This window comes from Eulemur rufifrons, chromosome 5 (assembly GCF_041146395.1).
Source record: "Eulemur rufifrons isolate Redbay chromosome 5, OSU_ERuf_1, whole genome shotgun sequence".
NCBI lineage: Eukaryota > Metazoa > Chordata > Mammalia > Primates > Lemuridae > Eulemur > Eulemur rufifrons.
Genome location: NC_090987.1, coordinates 27,963,118 through 27,982,352, shown reverse-complemented (window position 1 = coordinate 27,982,352; position 19,235 = coordinate 27,963,118). Strand labels below are relative to the sequence as shown.

Sequence of the window (19,235 nt, the reverse complement as noted above, 5' to 3'; positions counted from 1 at the left end):
AACCTTCAATTTCCTGCAAATCTCTCACTCCCCATCCCTCTCCTTGTGCCCAGCCAATCAGCTCACTTTACCTGTCTGCCCGGAGGGTCTGCCTCTGTCTTCAGACTGCAAATAGTAATTTATCCTTTCCTCCTTCCTTTTCCCACTTCGAACTTGTCTTTCCCTTGCTCCTTGTGTCATGTTCTCTAAGACAGTGTTCAGTCCCCTTCGGCCATGGTCCTTGGCTCTTCAAGGAGACAGCTGGTCGGCATGACAAACACACCTAGCAGGTCATGAGAGAAGGTAATATAGAAAAGCAGACCTTCTTTTCCTTTCCCACCTAACATAATATTAATCATTAAAAAAATACTCAATACTCTCCCAAGTATGGTATACATTGATGATTAAAAACACAGGTTTTAAAACCACACTCCTTGTGTTCAAATCCTAACTACTCTACTTCCTAGCCATGTGGCATCTGGCAAGATACTTAAGTTCTGTGCCTCAATTTCCCTAGCTTTTCAATAGAGGTACCAGTAGAAGCTATTTTATAGAGCTGTTATAAGATTCAATTACTTAATATAAAAGGTATTCAGAATAATGTCTGAATGTAGAATGATATAGGGTTTCTTGGTATAAATGTACAAATTAACTTATTTTATCCTCAAACATTGCTAATAATAGGCAAATTGCTTGCATGTGATAAAAACAAAACAAACAAACAAACAAACAAACAACTAGAAAGTATTTTAGCTGGTATTAGAACTGAAGCTGACTCCAAAAACTGCAATCTTTTCATGATGATTTTAACTGCTTGGAAATAATGACTCACTGTATGTGGAGAAGGTCTAATGCTACACCTATCAAGCTGATGTTGTTTTGAAACCAGGCCCCTACAAAATATCCAGGAGCAGGTGTGAACGTGCCAGTATCCCTCCAATCACATTCTGCAGCACTTGTCTTCTTTGTCTCGGGCTTGTGGGCTCAATTCCTTTTTCCAAAGTATAAGTATATGACTTTTGTACCACCAGCCTCCTAAGTAAGATGCACATCACTGATGAATGTAGTTGCTAAATACATGTGTGCAGAGATTACTCTTGCAGTAATCCTGTCTCATGGGGATATAAACCCATTTCTGCAAATAAACAGAAAAAAGAAATCCTCTGACAACACAAATTAATTGTCATAAAAGCTCCAGCATTAAAGGCAGGTACTTGCACTCTCCTTTCAACACCTAACAACTTTGATTTAACACACCACACTTGATTATCTGCTTATTCATGTTAGAACATATTTTAAGTTTCAAATTAGAGAAGAGATAGGGGTTTTGTTTGAATCAGGCAGACTGACATTTGCAAGAAATTACAGATAATAACAATAAATTGCTATACGAAAAATTCAGACTAAAGATAAAGTATGTATTTCCAGATAGCACAGACATAATCACAGTGGTAACTGAGGATTATCAAGCAACGGTTAAATGATGTTTAGCATTCTCTATGATGAGGCAGCTTAGAAAGATCTCCATCACCCTATATTGAAATAAGCTCATTTTTGACTTGTGAAACTAGATTCTGGTTATCTGGGAAATCCTTGCCCCTTATAATGCTAGATAAATTAAATGATAATTTAATATGTCTGTATAGAACACAGCTGTTCTATAGTGATCATTAAGCATATACATTTTCTTATTAAACTGAATACTCATTCAAATAGAGATTGAAATTTCACCAAGAGGCTATTCACAAGAAGCATCGGTCACTCTTGATAATATATATCATAATTAGTTTTATAGATATTACATTTAATGTTCAGAGTAGAGAAGGAACATAACAGAAATCAGGAGGCCTGCAGATATTGAATCCAGTACAGAAAATAACTTCTGAAATTGTATTCTGTTCTTCTGCTTCCTTAGCTCATAATTTGGTTCTGATTGGGAAAGAAAAATCTCAAAAGACTCAGAGGTTCAAATCATATTAGCACTCAAAAGTTTGGATGTGTCTTCAAACCTCCTGGGCCTGAAAATATTGGCTGGAAATGCCACGAAAAACAGCTTCTTCACAGCGTTTCTGGCAGTTCGACTCCTGCTCCTGGCTGGAAGTTCAAGTGCAGAGACGCATGAAATTGAACAATGATAATAATAAAAACTTCTCTGAAACCATTTTGAAGCTGCAAAAAGTGGGATTTTAGGTCTATCTAATCTGGAGGAATGGCTCAGGTACAATTTTATAGTTAAATGGGTTCATCTTCTTTCCTTCTTTCTCATTCGGTTCCCATTGCCTGATAATTTTACCCTTTTAGTAAAGAATTCAAACTTCAGTACCACTGAACAGATACCTGCTAATTATTTGGACTTTGATTAGCTCATCTGTTGGCTAGCAAGACCCCTTTGTTCTGTCCTTTGTTTGTGAGCAATGGGAAATTCAGTTCAATGGGCCTTGTTCTTCTTTCACATCTATGCATGAATATGCCATGAGAGAAATGGTTAAAGTTATGGGGTGGAGTACAATGGATTTTGAAGATTGTGCCTGCATTTCGTTACTCCCAGACCCTCCCCTTTGTGTTATTAGTGGGGAATACAATGTTAGAGTCTACATCCAACACTCCCTGGGGCCATTTCTAGAGAAAGGATATTTATGTACAAAAAAGGTAGACACTTCAGTAGTAAAGTTCTCATGAGAATCTTAAAATACTGTTTCTAACATAGGGGCCTGCAAAAGGAAAAATGGATGTAATCCTATTAGTCCCTCAGTCTAGTTCCTGTCTCTCCTCTCTAAAATCTTTAAGTATTATTTCTAGGATATGAGAAGAAAGTTCTCTTGGAAGAATAGTAAAGGCAAATGAGAGATTTGTTAAAATTTATAATCTTACGAAAGAAATATTTACAGTAACTTTAATGAAAGCAGATGTTAAACATTACCTGTCACTTTTCAACAAAGAAGGGGACCCTCCTCAGAAGCAAATTCTACTATGGTGACATAACTGAGAAATTCCCTGGGGACATCTTCATGCACAGCCTCTCAATTATACAATGATTTAAGATGGTACAGATGGGTAGTGGTGAACAAAGAATATATTTATTTATTTAAATAGCTATGATTTCATGAAAAAGCTACTAAAATTTCTAATATTATTTTCGAAAATCAATCATATATGTTTAGGCTCCATAAAAGGCTTTTTTTTTTTTTTATGAAGTTGCAAAATATTGAAAATCTTTTATAATTTGTTCACACATGGCATTTTGTGTGGTTGTATAAATGCTCTGTTCATTTTTCCTTCCAGACATATTCATTTAGTCAAGGATTATTTTTATATAGACGGATTATGGTGATTTGAAATTTCCAAAGGAGTTTGCATTCACAATAAATACTGATGATTTTAGCCTACTGAGAAGTTGTTTATGGCAGTTTGTTTTCTAGCCCAAGTCCATAAGTCTAGCTTTAGAAGCAGCAGGGCCGATAAACCAAGAAAGAACTATTTTATGGGTGATCCAGTAACTCGAATTGCCAGAAAAAAAGAGAAAGTAAAGGATTTTAAGAAAAGACCACCATTGACTGGCTAGTACACTGGATGGCATTTGCCTTCATCTGTCGAATAATAGGACCAGGCGACTACAAATCCATTGCAATGCAAGGTTTTCTGTACCAGACAGTTAATGCACCATCAGTCAGCTAGTAGGAATAGTTTCTGTGTTGCAGCCTAAGTATGTTTTCATTCAGCTCATTTGCACTTCAAAGCTGAAGTCGATAATTCAGGCCCAAGTAGGTGCAATTTGGGCTATTTCCCTTTTGTAGGATATGAACACAAGCTGAGAAAATCTCTAAATTCATTTGCACAAGGCATTACTGGCCAGAGTCAGCAAAGCAGAGACGCTGCCAGTTTCCTGTAGGTAAGTATTACTGCCACGAATAAATCCTTTAGGAGCAGGGTACTCCAGATAAACATGGTTTGCTCTCTATTGGTGATCAATAATTTTATTACATAAAACATAAGATAGTCTTTGCTTTACTACAGATCTGAGTATCTTATCTTCAGCAAAACACCTGTGTGGTAAATTAACAAGCCCAACCAATCATCTTCATGGATTAGGAAGTATTTGGTGGGTGGGAAGATGGAAAATGTGCCGGAACAGGTGAGCTCTCTCTAAGTCGGGGACAACAGGGCTAGATTATTATCAGAAACTACAAGCACTAGAAATTTGGTGGGAAAAGGCAGTTACAACTCTTTTAATTCAAACATCAGTTAATAAAATTTCTCAACGGCCACTGTAGTATCATGTAACATCTATGAAATTCTGTGTTTCTGGTACTTTGTTGTCTGTTATTTTATTTGAATTCAGATTTTACTAAAATGTGCTAAGCATCTGTTTTGTGTACTGAAACCAGATAGCCCAAATTTCACAGGGCAATCCTGCAAAGTCTGCCTCACAGTTATACTGTGCCTCCACCCATACATCACAGTCAACACAGACACTTAATAGTCACTGCGTTAGAGAATTCCACCAGCATTATTTTAGGAGCTACCCATGTGGTTCTGTGAGATATGATTGCATTTAAAGTGATTGGCTCAACTCACACAATGGTTCTTTGAATTATTTTTAAGCCAACACCTACTGGGTGCTTTCTTGGGCCCAGGAACTATGTGAAATGCATGACCTCATTCACTCATTACAGCATCTTTATGGACAATGGGCTAGCACTGTACCCATTTTACAGATGAAAAATTTGAGAGACAAAGAGATTAGGTGACTTGCACTAAGTTAAATCACTTGCTCAGGTTTTTCTGGCAGAACGAAGATCTTAAATTAAATCTTCTGATTCCAGGGTGAGAGCTTTTATATTAAACGCACTGCCTTCTATATCTGTGACACAAGATAACACACTTGTCATGTTGCTTGGGATACACACCAATGGCTTTTTTACAAGAGATATGAGCATTTTCAAAAGGGAGTCTCTCAAATTGTGATGATGTCTGTCTGGGCTTCTCATCCTGGCTCTCCCCCACCTATTCCATTTCTCTGTCTACTCATTCTCCAATACCCAACTTTGTTTAAACTGGGTCATTTACTTATTGCCAGTTGAGTACCTTCTACTCCGCTTAAAGAGCTCCACGTGTTTCCTTGCCAGAAATGCCACCTCCTTTATCCTTCTACCCTTGAATACTAAGATTGAGACTTTCTGGGATCTTACCTCGTTACTTAGGTCCTAAATGATTTCCCTTTCCGAGGTTAACATGTGAATTCACAATCAAGTGCATTCCTTTTGTTAGTGCCTGGTTTCAGTAGTCTTGAAATATTTTTAATGAATCTTTCCCTAATCTCACACCTGTATCTATGATAATCTCATGCACACCAAGGGAGGGATAATTATTTGTAGTATTTATTGAGTGCTAGACGTCTGCCATAAATTATGATAGGGACTTCTCAAAAAGTGCCTTGGAACTACTGTGTCAACAATAGATTATCATGACCGTTTTAAGGCCAAAAATTGAAGCTTTGGGAAATGAGTAAATTGTCGAAGATGATTGTGGCACAGTCAGGGCCCACAAATCTTTGACCCCAAAACCCATGTCTATCCAACATTATACTGACTACTCCCCCTGTAGTGAAATATTTTTCTCTGATTCTCTCGCTAGTTCATATAACAATTTCAAAGATCACCTAGTATACTAAAAAAAAGAGTCTAGAATGGTCTAGAGTGAGGCTGGGGAGATTGAATTTCAGGCACACTAGCTTGATTTGGGTGGACAAATAAATTTTCTTCAGATCCTACTAATCCCTGCCTCAAGGGTGGGAATAATCCCATCAGGAAAGGTAGACTCCAAGGTGGTCATTACCTGCTTGGGAAACCACACTTCCCTGAAGGATTTTTGGACAGTAATTATGCCCTGTGTTGCTGCAAAAATAAGAACATTTTAAGCAGAATTTTTCACAATGACTTTTTTTTTTGTCAAATTTGCATGCTTTCCTTTGTTTCAAAATTACTGCCACCATCTAATGAAAAGAAATAGGTTAAATTAATCAAAGAAAAAATTTAGGCTGAACATAAAAAAAAAAAAAAGTCTGGTAATGGTGAGATCCATTAGACTCTATTAGAATCCCTATTGATTGAGTCATGTAAAAAAAACTGCCATCCCCTGGAGATGATTCTGAGACAACCCCAGGCCCGGGGAGAGAGGAGCATATGGAACCCACAGGCTCCTTAGTCACTAATGTGGGTGATTTTTTCTGAATTCCCTCATTTTGCCTTCTTGTCAACAAATCCTGCCATCATTTCACTCACATCTTTGCAGCATTTTCCAGAGCTGTTAACAGAAATCATTTCACAGAGAGTGGGAAAGAATGTCATTTTGTCATTTTCTTGGGGGAGTAGAGGGAAGAACAGGCAGTCTCCGCTTCCTGAGGCTTTCATGATGAAAAGAGAAAAGGAGAATGAGGCCTGCCTGCTAGTAGGGTGGGAGAAACAACTTTGCTTGGCAGCACTGTGCAGAAATAGTGACTAGAAACACCCCAGCCAACCTCTCTCCTGATTAACTAGGAAGAAGAACAGTTTGGGACCACATTGATACCCTCAAACTTATTGGCACTAATGAGCTGTGTGAACTTAATCATTACATTATATCTGAAAGGTAAGAGGGACCTTAATGATCGTCAGGTGTAGTCTACTTAATGCAGGAACTCCTTTTAATTACAGAATTCTGGTGAGATGGGCATCGGAAGCTCATTATTTCATTGAACTCTCCATCCCATGGTTAGTTGTTTCATTTGTTAAGAGAGTCTGCTTTTTATTGAGCTGGGACAGACATTCATTCATTAGCACTTGCTTTCCCCTTTGGAATAATAATAATAGAAAAAACAGTGGTAATTGTGATAATGATGATGAGTACCAGAATTTTTTTCTATATGTTAAAGATGTTATACAAATTTATGTATAAGTTATTTATCATCAAAAAACATGAAAAATATTTAATATTACATATACTATAGGAACCATTATTTGCTCCTATTTTACAGAAGGAGAGATTGAGACATAAATCTCTCCCCTCACAGAGTGACTCATGGACAGTCACAAAACTCATCATGGGAATTAAAATTTTTAACTCGTTCACAATACATTGTCTTCTCACTCCATTCTTTTAGGTTGCACATTCCCACTTTCTTAAGCATTTCTTAGTTCATACGAGTTTCAGTCACCACGTGATTATGGTGGATTTTATTTTAGAAGTTTCTAGCTTTCTTCCCTAATGTTTGGAAACTTGAACTGGAAATGTGGACTGACAAGAGCAGCATATAGAAGATTCTGCTGCCATCCCTCATCACTTTCCAAATCAAGTTTCTGCATCTGCAAAAGGTATTAATAGCAAAAATGGCAACTGACATCAGAAGAACATCACAGTACAACAACTTTAAGGAAAGAAAACACACTTGAGAAGACCCTATTGCAATTTTCAGATCAAAAGGATTCTTTTTTTTTTTTGTTTGAAATGTCACAATTTTCTCTGTAAAAGTGAGTGTAGAACTTAGTTGAAATGATTCCCTAGTCCATTTGAGGATATGAAACTACACCTCCCTCCATTTGTCAGACTTGGAGGTGAATGTTCTCCTGTCTCAGCTGCCCTGGGTGCAGCCACACAGAGGGGGCTTCGCTCTTGTGAATTCGAGAGCTTTCCCTAAAGCTTCTGACGAAGTAATGCTGCTAGGAGGAGCTTGGGCTTTCGGGTTAATCAGGAAGAGAAATATGATCCAGGTGTGATTGTCTTTGGGTGGCCAAGGAAAACCAGGGAGCAGGGGCCCAGAGGATGCATAGGCACTACTCACACAGCTATAGTCGGGGTTGGGGCCACCACATAAGTCTGGCTGCTGAAGCCTTTGCCAGAGACTCTCAGGTGAGCTCTGATGCTAATGTGAAAATTGCACTGAACAAGAACCGGCCTTTGAGGAAAGTCCAGGGGTAAACGGGGAAAGTAAACTAGGATGCTTTCAATGAACTCAGACACATTCCAGGCGAGTAACAAGACCAGTGCCAAAAGAAGCAGATAGATCTCACCAAAAGGGAAAAATAGCAGTAGTAGCAGTTATAGTAATAAAATGATACTACAGATAATAGAGTAACATGGGGATTCCAACGTGGAGAAAAGGAGAAAAGGGGGCCTTCAGAGTGAGGCTACTGTTATGCCTTTCCACATTTATTCCTATGTCCTTTTCCATGTGGCTTCGCTGTCCAAGGGTCTTCAAGAAAGTGGGAGAGGCACCCTGGTTCCATGAAAAGTAGACACAATTAAATGTGGGGAGTTATGAGTTACAATGCTGGTTATTAAGTATTAGTGTGGTTGGAGACACTTTCTATGATGACTTACATATAAAATAAATATGCTGTATATACATATATATGTATATAAAATAAAACCAGTAATGCAGGATGCTTAAAAATAATAAAAAAAAAAAAACCTCATCTCTTTTGTTCTACCTCTAAAATTATTGAGTCGCTGTTTCAGAGGCACTTCATTGTTATTTTTTAAAATGTTGCTTCTTGTGGAGGTAGCATCCCTTGTTCTATGCAAGGTGCTGATATGACTCTTTCTTAATTTATAACATCTAGGTAGTGCCGTTTCCTATCAACTGAAGATGAATATTTAGCTCACTTATATTACCCTCACTTCCAGCTACCGTTCACTTTTTAGTTAATATTCCAGTTTTTCAGGTGGTTATCATTGTTTTAAACAATTTCTTAAAAATATGTTCAGTGCTCACTTCAGCATCACATATACTAAAGTTGAAATGATACAGAGATGAATACAGCCCCTACTCAAGAACAGCATGCACATTTGTGCAGATTTTTATATTTTTATGGAATATAATTCAGCCTTAAAAAAAGAGTAGAATTTTAAGATATACTGCAACATGGATGAACCTTTAAGACATTAAGATAAGTGAAATAAATTAGACACAGAGAGCCAAATATATGATTCTACTTATAGAGGTAACTAGAGTGGTCAAATTCATAGAGACAGAAAGTAGAATGGAGTTTGTTGGAGACTGGAGAGAGAGACAAATAGGAAGTTGTTTAATGGTTATAGAGTTTCACTTGGGGAAGATGAAAAAGTTCTGGAGATGAATTGTGGAGATGGTTGCATAACAATTTGAATATATTTGATGCCACATAACTGCAAACTTAAAAATGGGTAACATGGTAAATTTTATATTATGTATATTTACCACAATTATGTATACATGTGTATACATATTACAAGTGCATACAAAAAAATATCTTTTTATTATTCAGCCTCTGCCCATATCTCTTGATTTATCCTTTATAAAATAAACATCTCTGCATGTTTTCCCCATGATCTTCACCCTTGTTTTACTAGAAAAACTCCATGCACAATCTTATAAGATATGTAAAAGCAATGATTGAAGACATTGGTGCTGTTCCCAAATAATTATTCCTCCTCTCTGCCTTCTACGCACATGGGATGATTAAACTTCCTAGACCCATCGTGGCTGATGCAGCCAAGTTGACGAACTTTGGCCAGTGAACTAAGGAGCAGGCAAGTGAGTCACACTCAGACCTGGGTATTTAAATACCGAGTTCTCCTTCCTCTGCCACGGCAACTGGCAAAGTTTGAGAAAGCTTCTTTTTTTCTCTTTATGTTCTGAAATTTCCTAATGATATATTTAGGAGTAGTTTTTTTTTTTTGAATCCACCTTTTTTTGGTGTATATAATTAGAGACCCCTTCCAAAAGCAGAAATATGCATGTCTTTTTTCAGATAGCCAACTTTTTCCTGTACTTTATTTTGCTTATTTATTCCCTTTTATTTTCTGCTTTCTCCTTCCAGAGCTCATGTTTGTTGGATGTTGGGTATCCTGGATTGTTCTCCTACAGTTTTTATATTTTACCACATATTTTCTGTCTCTTTGTCCCCTTTGCTGTATGTTCATGTTGAGTTCCTAGACTATCTTATCGATTTTTTGGTAAGATATTCTTGGTATTCTCTCTGAGAATACTAATTAGATTTTCTTTTCAAATTTCTTTTCTTCCATTAGTTATTTCTGTTTCCACTATAATTGTTTTATTTGTTTATCTTGTCATTTTAATGCTGCTGGTTTTCTTTATATGCCTGAGTGACTATAGGTTATTTGTTCATATTTAAAACAAGAGGCATTAGATAGACATTTCCAGGTAGTGAGCTGAATTTTCTCTACTGCTATATATATAGACTTGTTTTCCCTGCGAGATTCCTCCTTCAATCGGGAGGCTGACCTGGCCAGCTAGGCACTAGACTCACCGAGAGGCCAGCCTTTTGCTAAGGGATTGCCAAAGCAGGAAGAAATTTAATCTGTGGCGCTAGCTCTCACCTAGTGCTTCTAATTCTGCCCAAGTGATATATTGCATTTTTTTAATGTAGTGGTCACCATTTTTGTTATGATGATAGTTGTTATTTTGCTTTGTTTTCTTTTGCCTTGAATCAACATGAAGTGTCTTGTACCCTTGTTATATCCAGGAATGTGGGAGAGAGAGGAGGAGAGTAGGGGACTGATTGGCCCCTTGTTCCAGAGACAGAATTTTAGTCAGGTTCTCTACTCCTCTCTCCTTCCGATTTTGACCCCTTTCATAATCCCATCCTCCATATCTACTGATTTTATTCCAAAAGAATTTGGGGTTTTGCCAGGAAGATTAGCTTCCTCTTCTCCTGCCATCTTTTTCTATGTTAATTTTTGCCTGTAGATTCGTCAACCTTCTTTGTTCAAATGTATGGTCTCCTTCCATTTTTCATCTTTCAACAGTGCTTTGAAATCTAATATTGGGTGTTGCCGCATCTCTCATTCTCTCTCCTATTAACGTTTATGAGTTTAATTCCATTTTGATTCTCTCTTATTTCAATGAGAAGTGGAGGCAAATGCAGGCACTTTATCACCATGTTGAGCCAGAGATCACCTTGCACACTTGCAAAGGTAAAGGACCACATTGCATTTTGTACATCTGCAGTGCTGTCCACTGTGTTCTTATTGAAGACCATAGATGGTAAGTTTGGATAGGTGGAACTGAGGGGGACCTTTTCAGTGTTTCCTGGCCACAAGAAACTTCAACAACTTTTAATAGGTTTTAGGCTATTTGAAAGGAAAGCTATAAGAAAATGAAAGCCGGATGAAAGTCAATAACCCTTTCTCTTGCCATGTCTTTTTTTTTCCCCAAACCATGCCTTGAAAGAAGTCAGATGTGACCAACCCAAAATTCCATTATTAAACTACCTGTTCTGCTTTTAAATATACCTAGTTGCAATGACTTAGTTGAAAAGAAACTAAAAATGATAATAGTAGCCAGTATCAGAAAACTTAAAACATTTCAATAGATTTTTCTGTTTGCATTTGAGATGTTGTATCTCAAAGAATCTCAAATTCAGGCTTAATTCTTGCAATTTTCTGCTTCTATAAATATTTTGCAAGTCGTTTTCCTCAGTTCTTATAAGAATACATATGGTACCCCTGAAAAATATTTTCACAAGTGTCTGTGGGTGATTTACTGGTGCTTAAATCCATCCTATGGTGGATAAAATTGTGCTGATTCAAAATGTTCAGTGTCGATAGCAGCATGGTTTTCTGACTCCATCCTGGCCTCCCTTCTATCCACCCGTTTTTATTAACTCACTCCCTCAACTTCTGGGTTTTCAGGGATGTAGTCCAGTTCTTGGTATATAGCCCAGCATCTTCCCCTCTCTGATATCCCATTTGGATCTTCTTCTCATTTATATTAACTATGATTGTCTTTTTTTTTTTTTTTTTTTTTTTTTTGAGACAAAGTCTCACTCTGTTGCCCTGGGTAGAGTGCAGTGACATCATCATAGCTCACTGCAACCTCAACTTCTAGGCTCAAGCAATCCTCCTGCCTCAGCCTCCCAAGTAGAGTAGCAGGGACCACAGGCATGTGCCAGGACACCAGGCTAATTTTTCTATTTTTAGTAGAAATGAGGTCTTGTTCTTGCTCAGGCTGGTCTCGAACTCCTGAGCTCAAGCAATCCTTCTGCCTCGGCCTCTTACAGTGCTAGGATTACAGGCGTGAGCCACTGCACCCAGCACTGTGACTGTCTTAATCACAGTTATATGTTCAAACCTCTTTTGACTCCATATTTCTTAGATTATTATATTTTTTTAAAGATTAGACTGATAGTTATAGTCCTAGGTGGATGGAGAGAAAAAGGAGCAAAAGAGGTTTCTCTAACCTGAGCTCTGTGCATCAAGCCAGAGTCAAACACTAGATTAACATGCAAAGAGAAGAACTGTTGGTCAAGCCAAAGTATTGCAAGGTGTGTGACATGCTAGGGAACACTGGAGCATGGAAATATTAGTTGGAAAAAAGTCAATGGAAAGTGGCCTGGGTGATTCACTGAGACAGGGGCTGGAGTTCACAGCTGGGCTTTTATGTACAGTGATAGTTTACAACACAGAGAGAATATTTGAAATTGAAATTCGAGTTTCATCCTACATATTATCCATTGAAATCAAACATAAATGACTCATGTGTTTACCAAGAATCCGATAGACTCATGCAAGGGAATGCATTGTGCTAAATATTGTGGAAAATCCAATAGTGACTAAGGCAATATCCTTGAAGAAACCTGGTACGTGGCAGGGGAGTGAAAGATCAGTTCACATGTAATGGAGAAATGGAAGAGAACAAAAATGTGTCAGTGTTTTGTAGGTGGAAGTATAAGTTATTTAGCACTAAAAGGCTACAATATATCTATGGCTATAGTTCAAAAAAATAGAGTTTTATATACTGGACCTTGGACCCACGTGATGAAGGCAACCCTCAATTCCCCTGGGAGCACATAAGAGATGACAGGTGACAAGGACAGCTTTCCATTCAGCTCCACCATGGCCCATGGCAGGGAATAAGATAAGGTTTCCATTTATTGAAAGTATGCTGAGGGTGGCCAGAAAAGAAGTTCCTATTAATCACTCTTGTTTGTCTGTAAAATGAAAATACTTCCTTCATAAAAATATTTTGAATTATACCATCTGGCAAGTTAACTTGCATAATTACAAATCCAAATCTTTCTGTTGATTTTCTCCTAGGAGAACTTAAAAATACTATTCTCTTTCAGTGCTCTTTAAAAATTAACAACAGCCATGAATCACCACCAATCCTTTGGCCCAGCTCTAGATGTTTCCTTAGACATCTTTGCCATTTAAAAAATTCTGTTCATTAATGTAGTGGGCTATACATCTACACTGTATTTCATTTACAGTAGAGTCTCCCATTTAGGCACCTTGCCAAAGGAAAGGTCATTCTGTGATTAACATCACTTATCTTAGTAGAGAAAACACTCCATGCCACCAGTATATATATATATGTGGCTTAGTTATTCTACTCAATGGTGCTGTTGTTTCCTCGATTGTCATTGTCTTCAGTGTTCTAAGAATTTGGAAAATTTCTGCATTTCTAGCTTTCGAGTACACAGAATAAGAGAGGGAAATGTCTTCCTGCAACAATAGCATATATAATGGTCACAGCACAGACAAGGCCAGTTGGGACTTGCTTGGTTTTTGAATTGTGAGGTTGGATGGATTGGGAGGGAGGAAAGGATACTGCTTCTAAAGCTGTCAGACTGAGCACTGCATGAGTTTTAGAGGTGACATTTACAAAGACTGCAGTGAATGGGACTCTGCAGTCATCTCGAGGAGGCCTTACACCACCCTTATTCTTTGGCCCAAACCAGCAACACTAGACACTGAGTTTGTCTAGGGAAAGGTAGAATCACACTGCCACATAGACCAGAGAGTTGCATCAAGTAGTCAGGCTACGCAATATTAGTAACATTAGTATGCCTACAGAAAAAAATAGAAAAGAATATTTAAAATTGAAATGTCTGTCTCATCTCATCCATCGAAATCAAACATAAATGATTCATTAATTTATCAAAGACACAATAGGCACATATTATGTACAATGTATTATGTTAAATGTTATGGAAAATTCAGTGATGAGGAAGGCAGTACCCTCCAAGGAACCAGGGATCCGGCAAGAAAGAGAGAAAAGTAAACATTTATGGAGTGATGAAAGAGTGAAAGAATTGTGGTGAGAGTTGAACATGGAAATGTCTGGCCTCAGAATTATAAAACAGAACCACAGGCTTTATGATGTAGCCCACATGTAATGTACAGCAGCCAGATAATTGATGACAAATATCCTTGTAGTCACAGAACACTCAGATGACTTTAGATAGATATGTCTGCCTTTATGTCCTTAGATATGATATTGTGTGGCTTTAGACAGATAGTAGACACCAAGATATATTAAAGAAACTATAAATGGGGAGCACAGTACATTATTAAGGTGTGGACAGATTACGATGAACAATAAAGAATGAATGGACAGAGAAAGAAAGAAAGAGAAAGTGAGGGGGAGAGAAAGAAAATCTGGGGTAGATAATAAAGGAGCAATTTTAATCTTGGTGTTATATCCACAAATACAAAACTTATTTAAACTTTCAACATCAAATATAATGATGTTTGTTTGGGCTTAAGGTCATTTTAATCTCTGTTATTGTCAGTGATGCATTTACATTTCACACACGAGATAAATTTCAGTCTAGGACTTCCTTGTGCCTTGTTAATGTCATAATGACAATTCTGTCAAAGTCTCCGTGAAGCTAATATTTTCTTTTTCAAAATAAAAAAGAGAAAATAGAATCCTGATTATTTTATATGCTCATTGTTCTTGCAATTAACAGAATTTTGCCCTTGTTATACTTTATAATATATAAAATGTAGTAAAAATAGAAACTATTTTTTTAAATATGTTATAAAGGCATTTGCATATCAGGCAAAATAATAAAAGTTGATAAAAATGAAAGTACAAATCATTCTTTAGTTGGCATATAAACTTTTGCTTTCATCCTTTAGTTCTCTCTTCAGTAGAGCTCCAGAATTTGATTCAATCTGGAAGCATGTTCCGCTACACTAGCTCCCAGAGCTAGCCAATTATCTACGAAGGTTTCTTCTTGGATGCCCTCAGTTAGCTCTGTTCATTCAATGGAAAACTTGTGGTACTGAATTCATTCTAAATGACAGCCAGAAAAATCTGTACTATTTGAATGGCAACTTAAATATACAATGCAAGGTATTTGATTTAACTTAAATTAAATTAATTTAATTTAGCTGTCAAAGCCCCAACAAAGATGCTTAGTGTTTCACATGGAGTCAATTTGATATATAGAGGGGTGTGTGTGTGTGTGTGTGTGTGAGAGAGAGAGAGAGAGAGAGAGTGAGAGAGAGGGAAAGAGAGAGACCACACAATTTTCTTATGCCTTTGCAATGATAGTTATTTTTGTTGTTTTCTTTTGTAAAAGTTAGAACAAAAATAAACTTATATTAACATATATGAAGCTGTAAAGTATGATTAAACTATTTTCATTATAATTTAGACCACAGAATTTCCAATACTGTTCCTTAGGATTCTTACCCTGTATTCAGAATTCTATAGCAACTATGCTTAGACCATCTATCTATCAAGCACAGAACCAGGATGAATTGAAAAAACAGCTGTCTCTGGTGTGCTCTCTACCATAGACATTCAGTCGATCAATCATTCAATCAATCAAATGTCAAATCAAATCTGACCATCTCTGATATACCCAGTTCTGGAATGGCAGAAGACATGAAAATAAAGGACAAAGTTCTAGATCTCAAGAAGGTTTTCCAAGGTGAGCATTTATCATCTTGGGAAACCAAACAAGTCTTTGCTTATACATATAACTGTAAAATGGAAATATGAGAATGGCCATGAGTGACTTGAGAGTTAGGAGAGGGAACATGACGAGAAGACTGCATAGAGATATGAGAGGTGAAATACCCAGCAACTTAATATAGTTGATTCCCTCCCCAGCCCCCTCAAAAAAGAAAAACAATAAATAATATAGTTGAATTGTTGATTTCCTTCTGGAAAGAAATGTCCTCACTATTACACCTTCACAATGGGTGACACAATGGGTAAGAACTCTTATTTAGTAGGAAACCCAAGTATGGTAGTAATGACTTAGGGAGGAAGGGAAATGTGGAGCAAAAGGTGGGGGATATTAATATAGTAAAAAAAAATTATCTCAGATAGGAGCAATGTTTTCCCATAACGTATAATTCCAGGGAATCCCATATAAATTTATTTCAACATAATATCATGGGTAGTAGCTGAGACATAATTTTATCATTCCCAAGCAATTTCTTGGATGAAGTTTTGGGGCAGCTTCCCACACACACCCCTTTATCTGTCCTACTTTATCTCACAGAAGGGCGGGAGGTGGTGGGGACATGGCACCAGGTCCTGTGGAGGATAGGTCACCACCTCACATAGCTTGTAAATATGTGGGAACAGAGAGCGTCTGAAAAGCCAAATCACAGGGAAATGAATTGTTATTAGAATGTTAGTTTTAGAGCAGACCACTTCTTAATCAACGGGATGGATACATTGGAAACCAGAAAAAATAAACAAAATGGGAAGCAGAAGAGGCCGACAGTGAAGAATACAGTGTGAAGGCCTTGTATTTGCTGAAGGATATTTGCGATGCATATTGAGAGGATATTTCTGCTGCTAGTGGGAATGTCGCCATCAGCAGTGCCCAGCTGGTATGGACGTGGCACTGAACATCACAACAGCATAGGTGAAGATAGGACGATAAGTTTGATAGGATGGTCTTCATTGTAAACAATTTGAGTTTGCTTCCTGAATTAAGCCTTGATTTATATAAACTTCATCCTCTAATTCCATACTGAAACTTGGGGCATCCGGATCTTTCAAAATAGTAAAATTGGAAATTCTCCCGGTGGCTTTCCATACATTTGTACTGATGTTAGAATTGGGCCCTGGACTGGCTTATATTGCTTTATATTGTTTTCAGTGGTCCCCAACCTTTTTGGCACCAGGGACTGGTTTCACAGAAGACAGTTTTTCCACGGACTGGGGTGGGGGTGATGGCTAGTGATGAGGAGCAGCTGTAAATACAGATGAAGCTTCGCTCACTCACCTGCCGCTCACCTCCGGCCTGATTCCTAACAGGCCATGGATGGGTACCCGTCCATGGCCCGGGGGTTGGGGACTAAAGGATACTGTTCTCTGTCTGTTTTATATCGATCAGTCAACCATAGTCCCTTCTGAGTGTGTATCTGCCAATATGTACAAATTATTTAAAAACAGGCAATCTGACAAATGAGATAAAACTTAGAAATATGAAAAAATGATCTCATCACAATTGTATTTCCATTATGTAGAATTTACATTTACCTGTCACATGGTAATAGATGAATAGTGTCTTAGACCATAAAACACTGCTGGTTACAGAGGGGCATGCTCTTTGCAAACCCTTTACTTTGCTCATATGGAAATTGTTGTAAACTTTCCTTGTTCTCTCCAGAGTCAGCTCTCTACCAAGTGGAATGTGTTGAATATGTACATAACTCCCTTTAAAATTTTTAGCTTTTTATCCCCCTTAGCTGTGAAGTCTCTTCACCAAAAAAAAAAAAAAAAAAAAAAAAAATACTATCTGGGAGTTACTGACTTTGTGTTGAAGAAGTGAGCAAAGCCACATGGAAATGGCAAGGTTCTGCAGGTGTTTGGGTTGTCACTCATTTGCTGAGCATCTCAGTCTTTGGGGGGATTCCCTGAGAACAAGCAGAATTTCAAATCTTCAAAATGCCACATAAGTGTATCTGCCACAAAGCCTAATTCAGGGCTTGAGTGCCAGGTGCTTAAAATATATTTATTTAATCAATAAATGGGCCGGGGAGCTCAGACTTTCCTATCAGACAGGACCTGTTGTGCCATATTCAAAGCGGTATTTCTCTGCTGATCCATATATCCTTCCTCTTACCCGCTCCTTTCTGTATTGATTTGAAGCTTGGTTTTGAAAACCACAACTTGATCTCATAGGTGAATTTTTGCTGACTATTCATTGTTCTTTGGCCAGCTCCCTTCTCCTTGAGTGACAAACCTTGTTCCTATGTGTAGTCAGCTAAAGATAGCTGCTGTTTCTAAGAGGTGATGGTGATTTCTGACTAATAACAAACAGCTGGTGCAGATGGGCATCTCTCAAACCAGAGTCCTTACTCCCTCTAGTTGGTAGTTGGTGGAAGACTACACAGTAGACACTGAGTCATGGACTACAGGCTCTGCCAGCAGTTCCTGTGACAGTGTCCAATGTGGATAATATAAAATAGCTAACTTTCAGTTAAAAGTCAAGAAGCCTTCTCGAGCTTTGATCTCTATTTGGGTATATTTAATATTTTCGTTACTTGTTGCACTTTTTTTTAAAAGCATCTCTTTTCACTGTCATACCATCAAATGTAATTGGCAAAAACACAACCTATATATGAACTGCAGAAAAGTATATACGGCAGTGAAGATTGCAACCTAGTATTCATGGAATAAAAAATAAAAGTAGCATTTTGTTTAGATCCAATGAATATATGAATCAAGTTTCCCAGTGGTACAAATTAGTTATGAAGTGAGTCTAAATGTAGTATTCCACCTTGTATAAAACAGATCGCATTATTATGTTTTTTCATTTATTCAGTCACTCAATCAAAGCCTTGTTACAAAGCACCTACTCTATCGTGGCCACTGTACTTGGTGCTGTTAACTACAACTTGATTTTATATGAAGCCAAAATTTTTAGGTGCCATTGTAAAGCACAGCTTCACTGCATGCAAGGTGCAGAAATTCTTTCCTATCATGTATATATAACTGGCAATATTTTAAAATAATGAAATACTAAATATAAAGTGTGGAATTCCCACATGGCAATGGTGGCTGGAGAAGGCAATTAAGAGGGTTAAATCATGGCAGTAGTCAGCACTTGATAGTGAAAGAGTCAAGTTCAAGATGGCAGCATCACCTTCTCTGATTATTAATAAATAAATATTGACATTAATTTAGCACTTTCCGTCTTCAAAGCACTTTACAATTATTAATTAGTCCTCTTAGGACTATTTGAAATATAATTTCTGAAGTTTGCATTTAAATTGAATTTTCATGATGGTGTTTCTTGGCTTCAAGTACAACAGCCTTTTTTCCCCAAAATGCAAAATAGTAAGATGAACATAGCTAAATAAACATTCCAGAAAAGATTACGTGAGGACACTGTATATAGAGGCAGGAGGAGCTATATTTGCATATTCCGACAGCAACGGACCAAGACCTTGGTTCAGTTTCACTAAAGGTTTCCACCAAGTGGAGGTGCTTTCAGGCCATCCAGTGAACCCCACTT

At 37.5% G+C, this 19,235-nt stretch overlaps 1 non-coding gene across 1 annotated transcript; it reads left to right on the top strand.

Moving 5' to 3' along the window:
- The first annotated feature begins 8,720 nt into the window (after positions 1-8,720).
- LOC138383535 (U6 spliceosomal RNA) lies at positions 8,721-8,824 on the top strand. The gene has a single exon (XR_011233602.1). It is a non-coding gene; the product is annotated as a U6 spliceosomal RNA (small nuclear RNA).
- Positions 8,825-19,235: the final 10,411 nt, after the last annotated feature.